This window comes from Phoca vitulina, unplaced genomic scaffold, assembly GCF_004348235.1.
Source record: "Phoca vitulina isolate PV1807 unplaced genomic scaffold, GSC_HSeal_1.0 scaffold25, whole genome shotgun sequence".
Taxonomy (NCBI): Eukaryota; Metazoa; Chordata; class Mammalia; order Carnivora; family Phocidae; genus Phoca; species Phoca vitulina.
The window spans coordinates 11289345-11308351 of record NW_022589728.1 but is presented as its reverse complement, the minus strand read 5'-3'; the positions used below and the strand labels follow the sequence as shown (position 1 = coordinate 11308351).

General features: G+C 40.7%; 1 long non-coding RNA gene across 1 annotated transcript; it reads right to left on the bottom strand.

The window, feature by feature from the left end:
• Positions 1-5576: 5576 nt before the first annotated feature.
• LOC116643098 lies at positions 5577-18996 on the bottom strand. Its single transcript, XR_004301486.1, has 3 exons — positions 18959-18996; positions 6116-6242; positions 5577-5873 (listed from the first exon to the last, which is right to left on the bottom strand). It is a non-coding gene; the product is annotated as an uncharacterized LOC116643098 (long non-coding RNA).
• Between the last annotated feature and the right edge of the window lie 11 nt (positions 18997-19007).

Below are 19007 nucleotides of genomic sequence, written 5' to 3'. Positions count from 1 at the left end.
ACTAAGGATTAGCTCACCAGCCCAGCATACTTCAATACCCAAGGAAGAACTGGCATACAAGGGAACAATTATGTAATGATGCAAGGAAATGTAGCGGCAAATGAAGGCTTCTGCTCAGCAAACCCACGGCTGTACAAAAGCAAAGATCCTTATTTCACTGTTTTGAATAATCAAAATGAGGCTTAATATAATTTCATGATTTCTATTGAAAAGGAAAATACCATATTGAAATCTGACTTTAAATGATTTTTAATTTGGCTATTTTACAGCTAATACTGTTCTTCTACCCCAGGGGTATTTTGGATCCATTCAACACATCTATTTTCTATACCAACATCTTGCTCAAACCCACTGCTTGTTTCCATGATCTCTGGGAAGGGATCTGCTAATTGTCACCTAAAGGAATTCCGAGATATTATTTAACAAACTATTACAATTTAATACAATGATAGTAAAACCACTGGCTTTTCTCTTAGTTTTATAAATCACATTCTTAGGAAATTAACTCTTTCCTTCTAAAAATATTCTTTCCATGTGAAATATCCCTTGGAACAGTCATTTGTCTTTTCATTGCATTATTATCCATAACAATTTCTTAGTGAAGGCCTCTCATGTGAAAATATGGCCATCTCGATGAAATTTTGTGATATCCTCACCAGAATGTTCCTTTAAATCCCAGATAAAAAGCTTTATATCTCTTCATTCCCTTGATACCCAGAGACAGAGGGTCGGTTGACCATGAATGCTGCAGGCAAGAACAAAAACATGTGCATGCATCTCATTTACACCAGAGGACAAAAGAGAAATATATATATTTCTGTTTTAAATAATACAACTAGGTAAAATCTAATGCAGGAAAAAAGTAGATTGTGTATCAAGCAGCTCCTTTATTGAGAGACTAATTTTTGTTTTATTATGAAAATTTTTACACTATTTTCTGGGTGCACTGGCTTCATGAAGTGTCTGTTTGCATTGTAGGTTGCCAGAACTAAGAAATGCTTTGCCTAATCTCCATTGTTGCAGGCCTAATCCTGGTAGATGTGATGGGCTATTGAGTACATCATTTAGGCAATATTAAAGAAAACTGTATCTTTATTGAAAAAGGGAAAGAGGGGCACCTGGGTGGCTCAGTTGGATAAGCGTCCGACTCTTGATTTCAGCTTAGGTCATGATCTCAAGCCCCATGTCAGGCTCTGCACTGGGTGTGGAGCCTGCTTAAGATTCTTTCTCTCCCTCTCCCTCTGCCCCTCCCCCCCTTACGTTCTCTCTCTCAAATAAATAAATAAATAAATATTTTTTAAAAAGAAAAAGAGAAAGAAAAGAAAGAAGAAAGGGAGGGAGGGAGAGAAAGAAAAAAGAGGGAAGAATCCACAGGGTGGCCAGGCAATGCTCTGTTCTCAGCTGGGTTTGCTTGTCCATCTGTAGTCAGCTCTGCTGATCTTGGCAGGTCTCTTCAGTATGCTAGCTTGACCTTGCTTTAATGGTGGAAGCACAGCTAAAAACGAAACAAAAGAATAGTGTGTGTGCAAGTGTGTGCAAGGCCTCTCAAACCAGCATAATATAGTCTCTTCCATTTTCTAGTGTCCAAAGCAAATTCCAGTATTAATTCAGACCTAAGGAATAGGGAAATGGACGGCACCTCCTCATGGGAAAACCTGCAAAGTTGTGTTTCAAAGAGTATGGATAAAAGAAAAGAGAAGAATTTGAGCTATTTTTGAAATTCATCTACTAAAAAGATAACAATTGTCTACAATAAAGTTGCATACATTATTCCTCCCAATTTTTCCTTAAGTTTACCACATCCTACGATGTAATTTTAATAATAACAAATCATGCTATATTTACCTCCAAGTCTGTTATGTGAATAACTTTATTGATAAGCATCTTCCGGGTCAATATATATCTAGTTAGATCCATCCTTTAATGTCTCTATAAGGTTTAATAAATCAGTGTATCATCATTTAAGCATTTCCCTATGGGTGAAAATATACTTGACTTTTTTCCTATCGCAAGCATATCTCTACAAGCACATCTTTGTATACTCAGGATTCTAGTAATAAAAGTTTGTTTCCTATTAGAGTGATTTCTGGTTCAAAGGGTGGATATATCTTTTATTTTACTGGAATACATTTACTTTACAGAAAAGGGCTAGTTTTGGTAATATATGTGTCAAAGTAATTAATGCCAGTTGTTGGAACAAAGAACCCCAAAGTACGGCCACTTAACACACAGAAAGTCAGATATGGGTCAGGCAGCCATCTTGAATAGCTCTCTACCACAGGGTTACTAAGGAACCTCAGCTCCTTCCTTCCACCACGTGCCTCTGCCACCTCAGAGAGTGGCCTTTGAATTCCTTCACCAGATCCTCTGCATTCAACAAGATGCCAAGAAGAGAGTGTTAGGATAAAGAGATAAGGAAATAAATTAAGGCCAAGGCTTGGACTTTCTTATTTTCTTTCACTGATATTTCTTTGGCCAAAACTCAGTCTCATAGCCTCAATCTAAGTACAAGGGAAGCCGGGAAATGTAGTTTTCTTATGTGCTCAGGGCTAGGAACAGTACCGATGAACATCTGGTCAGCTTGTGTCTCTGATGATATATTTTCTGTATGTGATATTTCTATTATTTTATTATTATTATAATATTACTATTATTATTATTATTCAAAAATCCTGAAAAACTCAAAAAGGAACAAATCTTGCATAATGCCAGAACTTTTAAAATCATAAAAAGAAGCAAATGCTCCTTATCCATCCCATCCCAACCCTACAGGTAAACACTGTTAGCATTTTAGAGTTTATTCTAGTTTGTTTCTGAAACACGCATCTATTTATCAAGTATCTATCTGTCTATATCTGTTACATATCTACATGTTAGGGGCTGAATTGTGTCCCCACCCCAAATTTAACATTTTTCATGTTGAAATTTTAAAGCATCTCAAAATGTGACTATTTTTGGAGATAGAGTCCTTAAAGGGGTAATTAAGGTAAAATGAGGTCATTAGGGTGGGCCCCAATGCAATATGATTGGTGCCCTTATAAGAAGGGGAAATTAGGACAAAGACATGTATAGAGGGAAGGCCACCTGCAGACACAGGAAGAAAGAGGCATTTATGAGCCAAGGAGGGAGGCCGAAGAAGAAGCCAATCCTGCTGACACCTTGATTTCAGATTTTTAGTCTCCAGAATTGGGAGAAAATAAACTTCTGCTGTTTAAGCCATCCAGGCTGTGGTACTTTGTTATGGCAGCCCTAGGAGACAAATACACCTGACATAATTGCACATAAATTATATGCTTTCAAACTCCTTCACATTCCCCTTTGTACATAAGCCTTCCCCCCACCCCACTTTCTTTTTTGGCTGCAAATAAATCTTTTTAAGTTTTTGCCTATATCTTTTTTAAAAAGCAGTGATTTTCATTTACATTTTCTCAGTTTCTAGTGAGAATTAGAATTTTTTTTCACATGTTACTATTTGCTTCTGTAAATTCACTATTTGTGCCATTTATCTATTTTCAAGATCATTTTGCTCCCTTTATTTCTAATGCGAAGACATCTGTATGTTATGGATAGCAACACTTTGTTGCATAAAATGCGAAGATTTTTCTCCAGATCTGCCATTGGTATTTCGACTCAGGTTATGATTTATAGAGGCTTCACATTTTTCTATTTCTTCATGAGCTTCTATTCGTTAGACACTATGCTAGTTGTTGCAGGATATAGCATGATAAGCAAGTCAGAATCTCTGTCCTCAGGAGGATTATAGTCTCTCGGTTAGTTGAGGCAGGTACATAAATATGCAGAATACATAGCAGCCTATGCAAGACATCATGAAAGAACAAACACTCAAGCTGGAGCAAGAAGGTGAAGAAAGACTTTACAAAGAGAGCATTCATGGAGCATCTTGAAACATGAGGTGAGCCAAAAGAGCATGTCTAACTAGTACCCAAGACCTGTTTATTAAAGGCTCCTGCCCACAGAGTCTGAAATAGCAGCCTCAAGAATATTCCTTTATTTGTTTGGTTGATGATGTTTAAGAGTAGCAAGGTAGGGAGGGGTGAGGTGTGGAAATAGTAGGCAAGAAAAAGCGGGAAAGAGAATGGATCTGCCCTTTAGGTTTCTAGGGAAAGGTCAGAAAAGAGCAGGCTCAGCAAGGTAGGGGGGCGGGGGGGTGGATGACATCAGGGCTCCACCTCCACCCCACGCAAGTGATGAACTTGGGGCTCTAACCAATTCTGAACGACTCCCTGGGCCTTGTTGGTACAGCTCAGGAGCACTCAGTGTATTAAGTGAACACATGTCCGTGTGCTCTGGAGGCACCCTGAGTCACATTTGGCCATGCCTATGAGAAAGCAGTTCGCAGAGTAAAGGAGGGTACATGTGCAGAGGTGCTGTGCCTGAGCTGGAATCCTGGCTAGCACTTTCTTACTTTGGGACTTCCCTACGTGGTGCCTTTACCTTTCTGTGTCCCAAGTTCTTCTCTGATGAACTGGGATTAATAATAGAGCCTGCCTCATGGGGTAAGAAATCAAGTGGGATAATACATATAAGGAATTTAAACCCATGCCTACGCTAAGGACGCGATACATACAAGAAGTATTATCTTATAGTCTTTGTCAATCTGCCTACCAGAAAGCATATTTTGTCTTCTTATTAGCATCCTTGTCATACAGATAGGGAAACTGAGCATCAAAATATGGATCCAGGGGCGCCTGGGTGGCTCAGTTGTTAAGCGTCTGCTTTCGGCTCAGGTCATGATCCCAGCGTCCTGGGATCGAGCCCCGCATCGGGCTCCCTGCTCTGCGGGAAGCCTTCTTCTCCCTCTCCCACTCCCCCTGTTGTGTTCCCTCTCTCATTGTCTCTCTCTCTCTGTCAAATAAATAAATAAAATCTTAAAAAAAAAAATGGATCCACTCCCCAAAGTCTGGCAGATAGCACAACTTGTATGTAGACCCACGATGGCGGATCCCAGAACAAGGGTTTGTAATCCCCACACTGTGGTCTCCCCCACCAGCAAGCACACACTAGCCAAGAGTATAGGAGCATTTTTTTTCTACTTCCTTGGCAGAAATTGTTGCTTGCATTGGGGTAGTTTCAAGGTAAGGAGAGCAAAGCCAAATAGTGTCATCTAAAAAAGAGGGGGTAAAAAGAAATTTTCTTTAATATATTCTTCCAGGCTTATTTAATTATCCAGATAAATGAAACCTTAGATCTACATATTCTTCGGTGCCCATAGACCAAATGTAAGGGCACACTTGCTGAAGTTGTGTTGGTGTGATCTTTCTTGGCCTGGAACGGGAGGCCAACATCCCTCCAAATAGCCACGGAGCTAGCACTTTATGACCATTGGAACTGGACCCCTCAGAAGGCAGCCAACAAAGGCAACGGCCAACGAGGTTGGGAGTTTTCCTTTCTGTACAATTCTTTTTCTGTCTGATCACTTGGCAGTGGGAATTATTTAATCTGATTTGTAGCCTCTATATCCTGCCAGAACCTCACATTCTCAAAATATTTTAGAAAATATTTTAGAAAGGAAATTTTACACTGCCTATAAAGTAGAATACCTACTTGAGATATTCTTAGCAGAGGGGCTGCTGCAGTGACAAGGAGGTATCAGCCAAGAAGATGGTGGGGAACTGCCCATGGCTTTGAAACTCACATGGGAAGAGTCAACTCAACTGCAAAGACGGAAGAATTGCAGGCAGCTCAGGAGAATTTTGACACAGCTGTTAAAGGACATTGCAGAAAGAGACTTTCTCCCACTCCTGTTCCACAGAAAGAGCCCAGCCATGAAAGAAAAAGAATTCAAATGTATCCCCAAATGCAGAAGGACATTCAGTGCCATCTCATCGCTTCAGCCAGTTCTTCCTCGGGTTCTAAAATTGAATACAACAGTGCTTTCAATTAGAACAAGCAGTTACTTTATGTGGGGACAGATTAAGTTAGTGTTAGTGTTCAGACTCCCTTTTTGGATTTTCAATTCCCAACACTGAGATGAAAAAGATGTTTTGCAGCTCCCTTACTTCTTCCAACTTCTTGAAGCCCAAAGATCCAGAATAAACCACTGAGTTCTAAGCCAGGTCTATTACAAACCCCACATCCTTGGCTTTAAACCCACCTTTGCCACCTTGGAGCTATTGATGAGTGTTCAGGAGTCTAGGTCTTCAAGTCAGGGATGCTCTATCCAATAGTATACAGTAAATGTCATTACCTCTCTGTGTCTCTACATCCGTATCTTATAGATCCTGAAAAAAAATTCAGATAGACAACAGATGATGAGGTCATAATAAATGTGTTAAAGGAATACTCTTTAAAAGGCATATGCTCCCACTCTTTGAAACTAATGTCACAGAAAGAATAAAATCTTTTTTTTTTCACACACTGTTAAGCAGGAAACATTCAGTCTTATTAGGACAATTTTTAGGTTTTAGTGGTTAGAGCTAAACTATATAGCTGGACCAATAACCTTGCAGTGCATATTCTGTTTATTGGAGAGGCAACAAAGTCCTGGGATTTAAAGTGCTGTAAACTGCTGTGTTCAAATCCTGGCTCTACCGCTTCCTGTGATTATGAACTTGTTAGAATTATTTTGTCAACACACAGTGAAGAGAAAGCTGTTTAAATTTATTTGAACTCAATTCAACTAAACAAATAATTACCGAGTACTTGTTATGTTTCAGAAATTGTGCTTGGCATTGCAGAGCCTCAGAAATGAACAGGACATGGGAGGACTGCCCCAAAAGCTTGTTGAGAAGAGAGAATAATAGGATCACATACACACACACACACACCACACACACACACACACACACACACACACACACACATATAACCGTAGCACAAGGTGAAATGCAAGAAGTCCCATGAAAGAATGAAAGAATCACTAATAATTGTTCAGGGAAGGAGAATGGGGAAAGCCCAGATCGGGTAGGAAGGACCAGGAGGAGTTTCAGGAAGAAAGAGAGGGTAGTGATGGTGGCAGGAGGAAGTGGAAGGCAGGGCTGGGCCTTATAGAAGCTAGAAAAAGACAGGGCATGCTAAAAGAATATGAACTGATCTGCTCCGGTAGATACACAGACACTGAGAGAATTAAGACTAGAATTTAATATATTAAAGATCTGGAATGCTGGGTGTGGAGTCCTTACTTAACTCCAAAAGCAATAAAAATGGGCAACATTCACTGATATGCACCAAGTGCCTCTGGAAGCTTCTAGAAAGAGATGAAATATTGGCTTAAACTCTAGATGCAAAGATACTGAATCAATGGGAAGCAACATTATGAGTTTTCTTATGTGGAAAATAGCAGATTAAACTTTGAATGGAAATTTATAAATTAATTTACAATTTTTAAGAATGTGTTGGAACTTTATCACATTTTACCAAGAGGCAGCCTCTCTGAAAGACCTTTTTTTTGCAGGAATTGAAATAATTAAATTGAAGATTCAGTGTACCTTTTCAATCATTTTATTAAAAAACTCATTCTGGTTTTCTCTGAGGGAGAGATAAACCACTGCTTAAGGAAGTGGCTGAATCTTTTTTTAAACTACTGTATTCACTATAAAATATATGACACTATTCCCAAATAACACCTAATAGAAGCTGGTTACATCAAAATCAGAAAAAAACTTGCCCTTTCAAAACGAGCTTTTTGTGTTTGTCTTTAAAGCAGATGTTAGAAGTACAAGGGTGATTGAGATATAATCTAGAATGGGAGAAGAGCTTATGAACAAATCATCATTACAGCACAGTAATGAAGGGCTACACAATGTGCCTTGGTGGAGGAGGAGGGCTTAGCACAGCTTGACTGAAGGAATATTTGATTTGAGTCTTGAAGGTAATAGGAGCTATCATGCGAATATGTGGTAGTGAGCATGTTCTTTCTAGACTGAGGGAACAGTAGGTGCTAATGCTTGAAATTAAGACAAGCACAAGCAGCTAATTGCTGGAGAGCAAATGGTTTGATGTGTTTGGGTAACAGAAAAGCTCTTGAAGGCATTTAAGTGGGGCAATGGTGTGCTCCCAAGTATCTGCTAGGTTGACAGTCATGGTGGGTGTGTAGATGCTGAATTGTAGGTAAGGAGAACCGGTAAGAGACTTGGTAAAAGCAATAGTCCGGGTAAGAAATGACAAAGGATGAGACCTATTGTTAACTATGGGATTGAGTGTAACTATTAAATGAGATATGCATTCCAGGAGAAAATTATTTATATGTGTATTGCATTTATCAAAATTTATGTGTGTACTTATTTACGATTTTATTTATTTATTTATTTGAGAGGGAGAGCATGAGTGGGGGGGAGGGACAGAGGGAGCTGGGGAGCAGGGAGCCGGACTCTGACTCAGGGCTCAATCCTAGGACCCTAGGATCATGATCTGAGCTGCAGGCAGACACTTAACTGACCCAGTCACCTGGGTGCCCCGAGATTAATGTGTATATTATGAGTTCCAGTGGACTGGAGAAATACAGCCAGATATAGCTGGTAGACTGTTAGAAATAGGCACCTGGGTGTCAGAAAATAGAAAAGGGACATAGATTTGACAGGATTAGAAAATAAGTTGTAGTTGGAGCTATGGAAGGAGATAATCATCCAGGAGAGGGTATAGAAAAGCTTTTGTGGACTTGGAACCCAGCACTGTGTCTGGCAATGAGTAAGCACTCTCAAGTGTGGTATTTGTTGTGTGGATGATTGATTGAATGAGAAAACAGGTGAATGTCTACCATTCCCTCCTGGAGAACATTCCTCCTTGGAATCTAGGATTCCATGTTCCCTTGGTTTCTCTTATTTCTCTGTTTCTTGTCATGCTGCTCTCTTTACCTCTTTGTTCTCTTCATGTAGAAGCTCCCCAGTTGTCTATCCACAAAGACAAATATAAGGCAGGATCCCTTCACTTAAAGACTTCACAGTCTAACAAGGAACCAATTTATAAAGCTCCAAGAAAGTCAAGTAATGTGAGAAATAAACTGTGCCCAGTGAAACGGTCTGGTATACATTCAATGGGAATCTTAGAAAGGACAGTTTCAATAGAAAATATTTCAGAAACAGAAATCCAGATTGCTGTGGGTTGAAGAATAAATGGGAAGGTGAAGAAGAAGAGATCGGGAATCTTTTAAGAAGTTTAGTAATAATAGGGTGAGAGGTGATAGAGCTGTATCTGGAGGGAGGGCAATGTCAAAATTTATTTTGTTGGGGGAAAGGGGTGCAGGGCATGGAAAAGTTGGCCAAGAACCTAACAAAGCATAACAAATATTGTCTTAGACCTCAAGGAGCTAATTATTTATTATAGAAAACAGACATGTAGATTGACCAGGAAGGTAGAGTGTGATAGATGTTTTGACCAGTCTGGAATGTGCCAGTTGGAGAGTCTGCAAGACTGTCCTGAAGAAAATAATGATTCGATGCCTGATCTGAATCTAAAAGAGAAAGAGAACCTCTGCGTGCAGATAGATACCAAGGGGAAGGGGATGCTGGGTAGAGGAAACAGCGGGGACAAAGGCAGAGGAATATTAAAAACATAAGGGTTACAAGTAATTTGTCATTTTCTCCCAGCGTGTGGAATACATTTTCATTTCATTAACAATGACTTCTGAAAAGCAAAGTTTTAATTTTTCTACAATTCAATTTATCAAATTGCATTTTGTGTCCTAAAGAAGCTTTGTGTAATCCAAGTCATGATTTTATTCTATATTTTCTTGTATTATTTTTACAGTTTTAGCTCTTAAATTTAAGTCTATGCTCTGTTTAGAGTTGGCTTTTGTATATGGTGTGAAGTAAGAGTTTATTTTTGCATTAGGGTATCTAATTGTTCCAACAGAATTTCTTGAAAAACAATCATTTTCCCATTGAATTACCTTGTCACTTTTGTTGAAAATCAATTAACTATGTATTTATGGGTCTATTTCAGACTTCTCTTTTGTTCAATTGATTTATATGCCTATCCTTCTGCCAATATCATGTGGTCTTCATTATTGTAGCTTTACTGTAAGTCTTAAAACAAGTTGTACGAATTTTTTCCAACTTTATTCTTTTCCAAAATTGTTTTGGTCCTTTGTATTTCCATAAAAATGTTAAAGTAAGCTTCTTATTTTCAATGAAAAAAAAAGCCTAAAACTTTTATTGGGATTTCATTGAATCTATAGATTATTTTGAACAGATGATATCTTAATTATATTAAAGCCTTCATACTATGAACTTGGTATAGCTCTCCATTTCTTTAGGTCTGCTTTAATTTCACTCAGCATTGTTTTTGGAATTTTTAGTGCACAGGTTTTATATATTTTGTGGGATTTATGCCTAAGAATTTCATATTTTTGATGTTATTATAAATAATTTTTTAAAACGTCCAACTGTTGGGGTGCTTGGGTGGCTCAGTCAGTTAACTGTCTGACTTTGGCTCAGGTCATGATCTCAGGCTCCTGGGATTAAGCCCTGAGTTGGGCTCCCCACTCATCAGGGAGTCTGCTGTCCCTCTCCTTTTGCCCCTCCCACATTTGTGCTCTGTCGCTCTCTCTCAAATAATAAAATCTTTTTTAAAAAATGTCCAATTGTTTGTTGCTTGCATAAAGAAATAGAATTAATTCATACTGATCTGGTATCCTGCAACCTTTCTAAACTTACTTACTACTTTTTTTTATAGACTCTGATAAAGGACTTACATCCAGAATATACTCAGCAATAAGTGGACAAACAACCTGATCTTACAAAGGCAAAAGCTTTTAGCAGGCTCTCCATCAAAGAAGATATACTAGTGACAAATGTATGAAAAGAGGTGAGATATTCTGAAGTTGAGAAAACATGAGGCTGGAGAGAGACGTAGATCACAGAGGATCACACTGTCCAGCTTAATATTTTCCTGGGCATATTTATATACTATAGCTACTAAAATGGCAGATTAATAACTCAGAAAAAGGAGGAACTGGTTTCTCCTTTGGTAACAAACTCCTTTGGTTACTTATGAAAACCTTACTGTAATGGAAACACTACATGAAAATCTCATTGTCCATAAAATATTACAATACAAAGGTATTGGGGTCAAGTCCTTCAAGACGCCTCAATATCTTCAAGATAAAGTTCCAGCTCTCAGACAAACAATTTCAGTGATCTAAACTCGCCCTCTGGGTCTCCTCGCTGTCCCACCGTCCTTCCCCTACCCCCACCTTGGCACCTCAAAAACCGCCCCAAATACCAATCTCTTGTTCTGGTTGTTCCCAAACTTTTCTTTGTCTTTAAAAGCCTCTTTGACTTTGTTAATCCTCTTCCCTCCGATTAAATGCTATTCTCTCCATTCATTCTCTGGTAAATTTCTCTTCTAGGGGTTATAAATGCTTATAGAGGCCGCACAGAAAACACAAATGAGTAAAGCATCCAAGGGAGTGGGGAGCAGAGGAGCAACAACCACCAACATATATTGTTATGTAAGACACCCAACATATAGAGGGCCCTTAATAATGATGTCCTTAATTAAAAATGGCATTAGACCCTAATTATACAGCTGAGGCACCATAGAGAATGCAATACTATTGTAACTCTTCCCAACCTGTCACCGTGGAGTGGAAGTGTTTACATATTATGATATCTTGAATTTTTTCCAGTAGCTTCCTAAGTTAACTCCTTCGGAGACAAAGGGGAAATAGCTAAGTTAAGTTGTCTTCTTGCAAACAGCACTGTTTAAGGAATTGATGATATTTGGGGCCATCAGTCCTATTCAGAGAGATTTCATCTCTTCCTTCTAGGAACTTCTCATCAGCATCAAACACATTCATACAGACAGACATATTGGAGCACCATTAGGAACAAAATGGAAACATTAAAGCAATCCATGGATAGTCAAGTAATTGCATTACATGAAGGTCAAGCATAAGTGGATTTGTAGTGGAAGGAAATAGTGAGTACCTAATCAGGGCAGAGATCAGGAACTGTACTGGAAACTGGGCAGGGCAAGGGTACAAAATCACTTACCTAATCAGCCCTGGAAGATTTCATGGGATGAGTGGGGAGTCAGTAGCAACCATCAGCCTGAGTGGGAGCTGAAGAGTCTCTTGCTGTCTTCGAAATGTATGATTTTTGAATTAGTGAATTGAAGGCTACACATTAAAACACACTATTTTAAAGCAAGGAGGATTCCTTTTCTTTCATCTTTGGCTCCAAGATGGTCCTATAAGGCCATCCTTACCACGTGAGATTATCCTTTTACGAAAGTAACATTCTAAAAATGTATCCAATAGTTTAACTCCGAGTTAACTCCAAGTTTCAATATTTAATATTTAATTTAAACATTTTAATTCCTAGTTTCATAACATGTCTTAAATTTTGCCAGCAAGATCAGGTGTTTGCTGTTTGTCTTTGTTACCAAAGTTCTTGAAAATATACAGGGACAAATCTAATGTAAAAGAAAGCATTTTTCGACTCTAAAGAACTGCAAGAGATGTCTTGGGTCCCTGTCTGGATGAACTTCATTTTATGCTATCCAAAATTTGTGAGCACAGAAACCCTTTAGATAATTAGAGCTAAGTTTGAACCCTCTGCCCACTTGGTCATATAGAAGGAAGGTGTATTTCAAGAAGAGGGGTGTCCCTGGGTGCTTGGGTCATGTGACCTGACAAACTTTTATTGGGGGCAGAGATGTTACACCCAGTCCTATGGAGAGCCCACACTCTCCTTTGGCAATACATTCAAGATCCCTGGGGAAAATTCTTTCCCTGTGTGACTAAATCCTCAATGCTCTAGTATTACATCCAATTTCTTACGTTGTTTCTTCAGTGGAGGTGTTCTCTCGTTGTTTGTCAAAGAACTCTTGAGATACACGATTTGAGGATATTACATTGCCCCCTCTGAATATGCCCCCTCCAGTCAGGTCCTTTAATCTTTCTTAAAGGTCTTATTTTCCCAATCCTTTAATCATCTCTGTGGTAAAAAAACTAAGTTCTCATCCCTTTTCGTCTCACTGTAGACGAGGTACTGACTGGCCTGAGTCCTGTGGGTTATATTTATGTTTCCACCCAAGTGATACCTTCCCAGTTTAAATTGAAGTGTTCCTGTTGACTCATCATGTCTTTTTGAAAACCAACAATAACAAAACACAGCTATGGACACAGTTCAAGATAAGACAGAGTGTACAAGTAAGCCAGAATTATCTTTCCTTTGTATTACTCTGGGTCCCTTTCGGGCTCCAATTCATGGGAATGGGTGAGCCGTGATTGTCCATTTTCACCAAAATAGCATTTACTAGAGCAGGAATATTAACTCAGGTAAAGCGAAAGGACTGTTCCTTTCATCTCAGCAGTTCCACACCTACTCACCTTCCGAGTGACTTTTTATAGAATATTAGTTTGCATTAAAAAAATCCCTTTAATTGCTTGGGAGAAACACTTCACGGCCACGCTCCAGGCCGATCCCCTGTTGCAGCTGCTCCTACTTAAGGGATAATTGTGGCCTCGCTCTTTTCCAAGGAACTAATTCTGCTTTTGAAAGGATTTGTCCTCACAGTTTATCCTGATGAGAGAGGACTGGATTATTGCTGTGTAAAATAGCTGAAGAGTCCCATTATGGCTATTATGCCACAAATGTTGTATATTGTTAAAGATCACAGTACTGTCCCACACTCAATGGTAAGATGTGCAGGCTTTGGCCCCCTTCCCATATTATGTAAAAAATACTGCATTTTATGAGTCATTTAGTACCATGTGAGGTATCTGTGGACTCTATATCATTTCCTTCAAACTTTCCTCATCATTCTGAAATCCTTTATTTTCTGGTTGAAAGACTTACAATCTAGTCATTTCTCACTCGTCTCCCCAGGAAATAAACTTCAGTACTCTCTGTTCTCCCACTGCATTATATTATGGATTGCATATCATTCTATTTTACATTTAAATTACTTTAGAAAACTATTTAAAAAAAAAACCAAACCTCTGGACAACAGTAAATTCTAACTGGTAAATTGAGAAAATGTAAACGTTCCTATCAAAACCATTGATGATGTTTCTAGAACCTTGAAGACGGGTAGGATTCAGCGTTGATTAGGCAGTGAGGAAAAAAACACATACCTATTTCAAACATAATCTTGTTAGGAAGGTAAACCTGTAAACACATGCATAACAAGATGGCTTATAATACAAGGTGGCCCATACGAGGTGTTCAAATGTATGGTATTTTAAAAGAATGAGGTTTCCTTCTACAAGAGAGACTGAGGTATCAGCTATTACTGGAAAGCTCACCCTTAAATACGAGGAGGCCAGTAAAGGACTGATATTAATTTTGTTATAAAATACAGCATGCTTTGATTTTAGTTTCAATATTTGGCATTTCAAAATAAATCCTTCTATAAGATCTTTCATCCCCATTGTCAATATAGAGAGGGCTATTAACCCTTAAAGAAAATTAACTCCAAAAGCTAACCAAAAATACCCCTCAAGAAGTGCCATTTTGTTGTTGTTGTTGAATGATTTTTATAAGACTCTTATAAGTCATGGATAGGATTGAATGTGTAGAGGATATTTTCCCTAATGCAGAACATTCTGTGTGTAGTTTGGAGACATTACTACAAGGTTTAGGACTTACGTCCACAGTACAAAGAATCGGTAAACATAAAATGTGGTCAATGGAAACAAGTGCAAATTTGAAAACACAACAATTATGAAACTATAATTAAAATGAAGATGGGTAGTGTTGAGGGAACAAAATGAGATGCTAAGTGTGGTTTGTAATTAGTGGTTAGGGTTTCCAATGTAACTTGTAAAACTAAACAAGAAAGTGAAATGAAATGTAAAGAAATTATGACTAGGTCCAGGACATAGTATGCATTTCAGAAAGGATAGCTATCAATTCTCTTACATCAATACTAGTAAGGAGATGTTTTGTTCATGGACACACACATTTTGGTAATGAGAGTTCCTAGTTTAGATGACCAAATTGTAATTTGGGTCTCTACGGCAATTCATTCCCGTTTTGTTAGAATAACTGAGTCAATTGCCACACTAAGTCTCTGTAAAGGCAGTGCAGATGATGGGGACCTGGAGTGGTGACCGTCTATGTCCCCTTGTGAGAGCCAACACAAAATAACAACCCAGCCAGGAAATTCATTCACACGAAAATTTTGTGCTTTTAGCATTCCCTTTGTGCCCATATTTATCTTTCCTCCTAGACCACTGGTTCTCAATCTTTCTTGAAAGTGATAAGCCACTGGACAGTTTTTAAAAACTCCTATGCCCAGATCCTACCCTAAATGGATTGAAACAGAATCTGTGGGGGAGAAGCTCAGGCATGAGTATTTTTCAAAGCGTCTAGGGTGACTCCACTGACCAAAGTTGGAAATACTGCTCTAGAAGACTAGAACACATCTAAAACAGAAACTGTTTTAAGTAATTTGTTCTTACATGTAGGCCTATACATAATATATAGCATAGAGCTTTACTCTGCTTATATGTCTTTGTTGAGTAATATATGAGCGAATGGATGGACAAATAAATTAGTAAACTTAGCCATGATGTAGAGTTGAACGTCCTATAAAGTGAAAAATAATATAATGCCTCTCTACTATTTTTATCTCCCAAATTAACAAGATTTACTCATTGGTTTAACTATTCGACTTCCCCCAAGTTTTTCTTGGGAGAACTGCTCCCCTTCCATATGTGATGGGCCTTGGGTAGAACATCATAAAGAGAATATTTTTTTCAGATCACACTGAGATGATCTTCACAGTCTACTCTTCATGTATGAGTGATTGAGGTTAACAGCTTTTTTTTTGAACCAACAGCTCACATTCCCACCTGAGCTGGGAAAAACTCAAGCAATTCTGTCACACCAGCTGGGTGTCCTACAGTCTAACTCAGTTCTGACAGTATCTCCCTGGAGATAGCATCAGATCCCATAGGCTAAGGGCTCAACCCCACAAAACTGCTGGCACTGCCCCAAGAACAAGAAAACCACTTGAGATGCCAATTGAAAGCCCAGGGTTTTAACTGTGCTTCTGACCGATCAGCTATCAATCAGAAGTTCCCATGACCCCCTCCTTGGGTTTGATGATTTTAGTAGAGTGGCTCACAAGACTCAGGGAAAACAGTTTACTTACTGTTTACCCATTTATTATAAAAGGATATGATAAAGGATACAGATGAACATCGGGATGGAAGGGAAGCATAGGGTAAGGTATGTGGGAAAAAGCATGGAGCTTCCATGCTCTCTCCAAGGGAGCCACTCTCCATGACCTCCATGTGGTCACCAACCCCGAAGCTTTCTGAATCTTGAACTTCAGGGATTTTTATGGAGACTTCATCAGGAAGGCATGATTGATCATTAACTCCATTTTCATTTGCACGCGCCCCTCTCCCCCCACCCATGAAGTTGACCTTCATGGTCTACTCTCCATGTATGAGTGGTTGGAGTCAAGAGCTTTTTTTTTTTTTTTTTTTTAAATATTTTATTTGACAGAAACACAGTGAGAGAGGGAACACAAGTAGGGGAGAGGGAGAAGCAGGCTTCCCGCTGAGCAGGGAGCCTCATGTGGGGCTCGATCCCAGGACCTCGGGATCATGACCTGGGCCGAAGGCAGACGCTTAACGACTGAGCCACCCGGGCGCCCCGAGTCAAGAGCTTTTTTAATCAAAAGCTCACATTCCACCCCTCACACCACACCATGCACAAACATGCCACTTTGACTCTACTGATTGCACACAGAAGAAACCAGGTCCAAATTAAGTAGAGGGACACACAGTTCCCATGCATTTGGGTTTCTCCTCAAGACAGAGCAAAGTAGGAGGTCTAGGGAACAAAATATAGACATCATTGTCTTCCCTAGGTGTCAAAATGTTGATAATGAAAATTTTCATCTTCCTGATGTTCATAGGGCCCTCAAACAGACATCAATTACAGATTCTAAGGAAGTTTTCAGAATTGAATTTTGAGATGATGTAATACGTTGAAAATAAATGCTGAATTGATGATAGAAATTTAAGCTTGGAAATATTTAAATTAAATTCAAAAGTTTTTTTTTTAATTGTGGAAATACCTATAAGCATATTTTAGCATCTACAACTGAATTTTGAACCCTGACAATACAAAACACAAAACATTTAAATTTTATTATAAAGACCTTTATTAAGAGGGAAAACATTTTCTATTTTTTATTTTATCTTATGCCTCAAAGGACCTGTAAATATGGAGTTTCTTCTGAATCCAGTGGAGAGGAATTCTTTTTTCATACTGCCCTCTCTCCCTACACAATTTCCACCGTGTCAATCTTGAGATAAGGGAAGTGCTGGATTTTTGCAACTTATAAAAATGATGAAGGGAAAAAAGAAAACAATGGTTTAGGAGAAAAAGGATGCAAGGAGTACAAAGCAATGCTTAGTAAAAGGTTCCTGAAAAGCCACATATAGACACTCAATGATGTTATCATTTCTTATACTTTCTTCATAGATTTTCTTCCAGATCTCTCTGATTGTACCTGACAGGTGCTCTCAATTGCAGAGGAAAGAAGATAGCTGTGTAAGAAAGTTGTACAGAGCAGTAGGCAATCAACATGCACTGTACAGTTGCGTGGGGTGACAGAATGTTATTTGTATCCTCCTTAGCACCAGAAACAAGTGGAAAGGATGAAGTACTTCCAGGCTCCTTTGCATGGTCTTGGGCCCTACTGCGGGCTACTTCCTCCTGGGAAGGTAAATATCACCCACTCCTGCCTGGACTTCCCACCAAGGACAGTGCCTCAGGGATAAATCTGTTGGACTACAGCCAAAATACGTGGATTTTTTTTTTTTTTTTCCAGCCATCTGGAAAAAAAACGAAGTTGCAAGTTTCTGTGTTTCAGAGGTAAGGCGGGAAAACATGATTAGTGACTTCCTCCCACTTACCGACCAGAGAAATGGGGAGGCTGATTCCAGGTCTTCCGTGCCTCTCCAAGAGCATCACTGGGCTTCCAATTACAAAAAGACAAGAATCCCATCAGGGGCAACCAGCAAGCCCACGTATTTTCCCTCTAGCCTGATCTTGTGTGTTGATGATTGTTTCCCTATTTACACTTTGATTTACCCCTGTGGTCTTTTTAGAGTCTCTAGGGTTGCCTTAGCTTTGCGAACCCTCCAGTGGGTCACAGATCATTGGGAGGTGAGGGCTGGGGGCGGAAGCGAGTGACAGAAGGGGGTAGACACTTAAGCCCCTCCACACCCTGCAACCCCTTCGGGTCCCTAGCCCAGTAGCCCACTACAGCGCACAGATGATTCACGCTCCCTGCGGGTTCCCGGTCCCCAGGACCGGCGCTGCGTGGACTAGCCGCCTCCACCAGGGGCTGGGAGTAGGGGTGGGGACGCAGAGATGCGAGCGGGGAGAGCCACCAAAGGGGAGGTGGCGGACGCAGAGAAAGAGGTGGGGACCGCCGCGGAGGGGGCGGTGGGAGCGGGGTGGGGCCGGGGCGGGCCCGGGGGCGGGGCTGCGGGGCGGGGTGCGCCACAGCGCCCCCTTGCTGCGCGCTCCCCGCCGTGCCCCGGGGCCGCCGGTGGTGGGGCTCCACAGCCCCTTTGTGTGCGACGCGCTGGCCGGGAGGAGCCCGGCTCGGGCACAGCGGAGGCTCCGCGGGGTTCCGCCGCCCCGGCCCGGTCCCGGCCGCGCTCTCCTCCTCTTTCTCCGCTCCTCCCTCCTCCGGGCCCCGGCCCCCGGCCCCCGGCCCCCGGCCCCCAGCCCCGAGCTTGCAGCCATTGGGCCGCAAGCAGCCCCGCGTCCTGCCGCGCACCCTACCCCGCCCGGCCTGGGGCGTTCACCCCCCACTCCCGCCCTGTCCCCCTCTTCATTCCCCCCCCCATCCCAGGCCTCCAAGGTGGAGAAAATAAACTAAAAGCAGAGCAACTCAGAGACTCCAATAAAACGCCCAGGACCTAGAGCCCGAGCGCGAGCGCGTGTGCCGGGCGGCGAGGGGCGCGGGAGGCGGGGATGGGGCGGCGGGCGGGGGGACAATGAGCGCATGAAGTTACCTGCCCGGCGGCGGCGGCGGCGGCGGCGGCGGCGGCGGCGGCGGCGGGG